The sequence below is a fragment of the Myripristis murdjan genome, chromosome 5, assembly GCF_902150065.1.
Source record: "Myripristis murdjan chromosome 5, fMyrMur1.1, whole genome shotgun sequence".
Taxonomy (NCBI): Eukaryota; Metazoa; Chordata; class Actinopteri; order Holocentriformes; family Holocentridae; genus Myripristis; species Myripristis murdjan.
Genome location: NC_043984.1, coordinates 18002030 through 18008853, shown reverse-complemented (window position 1 = coordinate 18008853; position 6824 = coordinate 18002030).

Genomic DNA, 6824 nt, shown 5'->3' with positions numbered 1-6824 from the left:
TTTGAATAGGTTTTTCTATAACAGCACCCTCCACCTCACCTCTCTGTCTGGGAGAGAAGTTATGTAATGGCATGTAGACAAAGGGTAGCAACAGAAAACAGTTTTTAATCAAGATATAATGAAGATAAAATGAAAACATGACATGAAATCATCAAAAAAGAGGAAATCACAACATACTGGGTGATAAAATTGGATTAATTGGCTTAAAAAAAAAAGCACTCAGTGGGTCATTTTTTACGCGTGTAATTCATTCTAGCACAAAAAAAAAAAAAAAAATACAGCATTACTACATTACTTGACAGTAATTGAATTCACTTTTGCCATAACCAATCGTCTGTGGAATAATGCTAAAAAGTGCGTTGTGACATGACATTTTGGTTACGACAGTGAAGGCAGAGCAGATGCAGCTGTAACAGAGGAACGGTATTAAATTCCCTGGGCGAGTGAAGCTGACATCTTGATTTCTTCATCCTACTGCCAGCAGGTCGAATGTGTGGCTGGGACTGGTTGTAGGAAAAAATATGTACGTTACAGATGTGGTTTCCTCAAAGAAGGTGTATAATCAGGCCTCATGTTCTTCTGTGGCCATGACTGACTGACTTTGGCTGCTTGCTGTGGTTTTATTCAGAGGCAGGTCTGTGAGCTACTGACGTATGTAGATCTCACACACCATGTAGTCGGTGACAGTCAGTGTTGGGAGGATTTCTGAGTGATGACAGTATTCATATTTCTGGCCGGTCAGCCACTGCTAATTCTTTTCATCTGTGAGTAATAATTCTGTCTCTCACCCAGATTCTTTATGTCATCCAAAACAACTGAGCATTTTTATCCATTTTCTAAAGTAAGCGTTACATTTCATTTATAACATATCATTCATGTGACGTAATATTAGCTGTGTATTTGATTTCAGTAATATTTGTACTGTGTTGAGTATGATTGCATTTTTTTCCCCCATCAACACATTTTCTTCCAACTGCAGATTGTTCTCATTAGAACAGAGTACAAGCTTGGTCCCTGTATTAATTTATTTATGTATTTATATTAAATATTTTTTTAAACTCCATTTCAATTTAATTATATATGATTTATAAGACCTGCTGTACTGTTATCACTGTATTTGGCATACGGTCTGCTGTAAATGTGATTTTTTTTTTTTTTCTCACAAACAAATTTTCTCTAGATTCAGAAATAATTATTAACAAGGCAACTTTCAAGTATCTAATACAACATATGTGTGCCTCTAAATGTTCAGGCTTTCAAAACTGTCAGTGTATCCGGCAGTCATCACGGAGACAGGCTCAGTCACACTGACCTGTCAGATTCCAGCATTTGTTCGTGAGAATCAGTGTCATTTGTTATTTCTCAGAGTTTTCATGTCAGCAGACAGTGACAGGGACTGAGTTACTGATGAAGACAAACCAAAGTCCACCTGCTGAGGCTGAAGTTCAGTGTTATTACACTGTAGGACCTGAAGGGCTGTTCCCAAGCTCTGACAAAGTATTATTATTGCTCCAATATCAGCATCATCTAAGAGAGTGGGTTTAAACATGGGCGGCACCACGAACGCAGCGGCTTTTGGCTCTATGACTTTTAATTTCATTTTACTTGTACAGTAACAATAAAGGTTTTCTGTTCTATTCTAAAAGGGAACTGCGTTAGGGGGCACAAGGTGTTATCATGGTTTTATTAATTTTATAGTAAATATTTGTTATAAATGAAAGCATCCCTTAATACTGAGCCAACTAACTCAAGAAGACTCTGAGCACACACCTTCGGCCCTGGCCCTTTCTATGAATTTTCATGTCCTCATGTTTGTGTGGGTTTCCTCTAGGTATGCTGGTTTCCTCTCATGTTTCTCAAAGATATGCCATGCCAGCAGAAGTGAGGACGCAGAATTGCCCATAGATGTGAGTGTGTTGTGTATGGTAGTCATGTGATGGACTGACTAAGGTGATTCCCTGCCTCTTGCCCAGTGCATGATGATGCTCCAGCTCCCTGCAAAATTAATTCAGAGTAATCAGGTTTTCAAAATGGATGGATGCTGTCCATCCATTTGCCATATCTGAGTGGATGGAATGTAGAAATCTAGCTTGGAGGGCTGAGAGCAGGTATGTGACAGTATTATTATCAAGTGGGAACCTCCAATAAGATGTTTCTCTAAATTAAGCCCACAACGCTTCCAGTCGGCTCTCAGTTCTCAGAGCTGCTCACATCATTCTCAACACTAAATACAACTGTAATATATTGTAAGTTCAGTCACAAAGACTACCTGTGCCTTCCTCATGGATTCTTTTTGTTCCTTCTACCACATTAGTCTGACAAAATCTGCTCTATTTCCCCCAGGCTCATTCATACTTTCACTTCCTCTAAGCCTATTACTATTAGACTTTCAGAGTCAGCTCCATTTCCCCATGTGTTCATTCATTTTTTCACCTCCCTTTAAGGCCACCTATCAACTCATCCACATGTCAATGTCCTTCATCCAGAGAACCAAACAAGATCTCTAATCAACAAGGATGTTTGTCTATATATACCTCAGTCTTTTTGTGCTTGTGTTGTCATTTCAGCTGCAGTGCACTCATGCAAACCCCTTATTCCTTGAGTCATGCTGTAGCAAATATGGCTACAAAGGCCATGCCATACACCAGGCAACAGCAATACACAGTTTTACAAAACAAATAAACAAACAAACAAAAACAAAAAACAGCTTTACAGCTGTACAGAGTTCTGTAAAGTTCAGCAGAGTTCTACAGAGTTCTATAGAGTTCAACAGAGTTCTACGGAGTGCTAGAGAGTTCTACAGAGTTCAATAGAGTTCTACAGAGTTCAATAGAGTTCTACAGAGTTCTACAGAGTTCTACAGAGTGCTAGAGAGTTCTTCGGTACTGATGATGGACAGTCAAGATTATTCATGAAGTCATTTCCCAAATTATGTAAAAATGTTTTTTCAGGGTGTCATTTTTGCAAAAATATCCTGAGGTGTATAGTATAAATAAAGAAGTCAAATGACTTTGAATGAGGGAAATGGAATATACATTTGTTTGGGTTAAAAAAAAAAAAAAAAGAGATCAGCAGGGCTGTATGAATTTATTTTCAATTACAGACAGGTTTCTCATCTGACTTCCTCACTTCTCATTTATACACTGTGAATATACACTCCAAAACACTATCATGGGGAAAAGTCTCACTGTGAGGTTCTACAGAAGTGAGTCGGCAGGAGCTCCAATACGAGGCAAACTGTATTGGCTGTGATATATGGGAGAAAGGACAAGATGACTTACAGTTAAATTGTATGTAGCAAGGTTTTGAGTAAACAAAGAAATGTAGCATGCTACTAACTTTATGTAAGAGGCAAAATTACAAAGTGCTTCAAATAAAAAAGAAAGAAACATCCAATACACAATGGGCAATGCTAGATAATTAAGATAAACAAGAAACACAGGTTTAAGTGTGAAAGTGAAAATAAATCATATAATTAAATCATAATTTACTTATTAATTTCATTGAACGTGAGTTGAAATGTGATAGCAACTGTGTTAATGATCCAATGGGACGTCATTTGAGGTGTTATGGGCCACTTGGGAATCACTTTTTGTGTTCACTGTACACTGTGAAACTACCTGATACTTTTTTGTAACCCATGATGTTATACATTGTCTCACACTGATGTGATTCTTTAAAACTTGTTTCATTCATTTTTTATATTCTATACCTCCCTCGTGGCAAAGTAACAAAGATATCTAATGTTTAACTGACTACTGTCCTTAAAAAGGATCAATTGTGTTCTCAGAAAAAAAAAATTAAAAAAACAAAAATAAGACCTTTGGTCCTATCCATTTGTTTTCACTGTCAACATATTTTGTTTCCCATATCGTATTTCTACATACATTCAGGGAAAAAAAATACATGATCTGTTAGGTTCTATGCTCAAGTCAGCAACAACTTTTTTTTTTTTTTTTTTTTGAATGAATGTGAATCCCTCATCAGCCCCACTGAAACCATAACAACTACAGTTGGCAGATAGGCTATCTCATTCTTATGCCACTTGGCCAATGGAATAATAACAACCTTTAAATTTTGGCTTATAAATTTTGAACAATAAGTCTCAAACCTGAAATTCTACCTATCCATGTAAAAAAAAAAAAAAAAAAAAAAAAAATCGCATTGTGCAGTGGGAAGATTTTCTACTATTTAGGGTTTTTTCCAAAATAGTTTTTTTGTTCCTCCTCCAACAGATTTTAAACAATTCATCAGCTTTGGTACATAACATATCTGGACCAAGCCATAAAAAGTTACTTTTTTCACAACAAAATTGCTTTTAAAAATTTGAAGGCAGGCTACTTCTAAGAAACTTCCCATAACTCATGAATGTATGTGGCTTGTGGCTATATTTAGTTTTTATTATCAGTACATACACAAATTCTTTTATGCACACATACAGAAACCTACACATACAAACACACATATTATCACACATCAGGGTGGAAAGGATGATATGGCTCTGGCTTCTTCCTGTCCTTCTGAAACTTGAGTTACATTTCAGTGACTCATTGTGTTCAAAGGGATTAAGGGTAAAATATAGAGAACAGAATATGTAGAGAGAGAGAGAGAGTGACAGAGTGACAGAGAGAGAGAAAGAAAGAGAGAGAGAGAGATTGTATTTCAATATTGTACAGAGAAGTACAATAGCAGATCTATTGAAGAATTTGAGAAGATATTGTTTCAAAGGAGATCTTTCTTTGATTGATTGATTGATTGACAAGTTAATTGAAGCTGGTGTACACTGTTTCCCTGAGGCAATACCTGATGCAGCCCTCACAGTCAATGTTGCCTGTTGTTTCTTTGATGGTGCGTTCAGAGACAAAGGCAGGATACTCTGTGTCACATGGGACCATCATGGTTTTACCCCATGATCTTTGGGCTGAATGCACGACAGAAAGAGAACGATCCATCAGCCTACATTCTCCTATAGTCTCTCTCTCATTCTCTCTTTTTCACACATGCACACGCACACGCACACACACACACACACACACACACACACACACACACACGCACACACACACACACACACACACACACATACACATACATCAGGAGCTACAGTCACCTTTGACAGATCAACATCCTACCAGCTGTAGATGTTAATCTCAGAGAAATCTAAAGCAAACACAAACAGAATATTTAATTAATATTGTCTATGTCATCCCTTGCAATTATACTGAGAGAGACAGAGAAAAAATAACTTGTTGTCTGCAGCAATGTCAGAATGCAAAAATACTGGTGGTTGTTTGAATGTCACAGTTCTTTGTGGCGTGAGCCGTCTTCTGGAGTTGAAGACTGTAAACCACAGACTCTCAAACAGCTTTCGATGTCAATGTGGTTGATTAAAAGTCAACCTGTGCAAATTTAGATGCACCAAGCAGGTCAAAGAGTATGTACATGAACCCACCAGCTCATGCTTTCTCACATACTTACATCTGATAAAGTGCGTGCTCACTCTATACAGAGGGCCTGGTAATCATATAGTGTGATGCTGCAGACACAAAAATACACATACACACGCATTCAAGATTTGCATTCAGCAGTAGGGGTGACACATACAGTACAACCACATGCAAGTCCGTGTTTGCTCTATTATACAAGAAGGTCTAATGGATCAGTTTAAAACAAGTGGGAAAAAGTGAATGTTCTTTTTGTGGGTTTGACCTTTTGCAGAATCATATTTGGAGACTTTTGTTCCCAACATCCAGAATCTCCAGAGAAAAGCCCTGTCTGAGATACAGGGAGTTAAGGAAGTTAAGGCACACAGTGGCATACACAGTGTTACAGGCCAAGCTTTTTGTATGTGTTTGTGTTGCCTTTGAACTACTGGGTGGATCACCATGAACTTTTGTGACAACATACATGTTGCCTGGAGGATTAAATCTGTCCATTTTGTTGACCCGATGACCTCTTGATGCTGTTGGTGCACTCAGCCAATTTTAGTGATGTGCTGCGCGCTGCAACAGGAGGAGAGTAACGGTAGTGGGCATGATGTTATTGTCAGTGTAGCATCATGGATGACCTTTGCCCCCCTCGTTTCTACATGCATCAGGTGCATCTTGTCACAAAAATATCAAAAGCTTGCCATCACTCCCCTTTACTCACCAGAATAAGGCTCCTGTCCTAAAGCAGCTGAACTGCTGTGCTGGCCAAACCCATACTCCCCTTTTCTAAAGCAGAGAATAAACCATGATCTGTTTATGGAGACTTGAGGAAAGTGACATTTTCATCTCGCTTGAATAGCACTGTTTTCCCGAGCACATGCTCACCTTTCAGGATGTCATCGTATTACAGTAAACTTCCTGGAGAGTGAAGAGGAGCTCCTGATTTCTTCATCCTCTTGCCAGCAGGTAGAATGGAAGGCCAATGGTTATCGGAAAAAAATTAAATATTGCAGAGGAAGCCTCTTCAGGGAGTGGTGTTCTTCTGTGGCCATAGTTCACTTCCGCTGCTTGCTGTGTGTGTGTGTGTGTGTGTGTGTGTGTGTGTGTGTGTGTGTGTGTGTGTGTGTGTGTGTGTGTGGTGTGTGTGTGTGTGTGTGTGTGTGTGTGTTTTCAGAGATAGCTCTTTAACTGGGTCAACTGACATGTTGTACTGTAGTCAGACTGGCAGTGTTTGGAGGATTTTGTGGACAATGGCAGTATTCAAATTTTTGGCTGGTCATCCACTGATACTCTTCATCTGTGAGTAACAAACTGCCTCTCATCCAGATTCTTAATATTAATATAGCTTTTTCTCCACTTTCACTAGGAAGCATCAAATGTGATTTTTTTTATCAT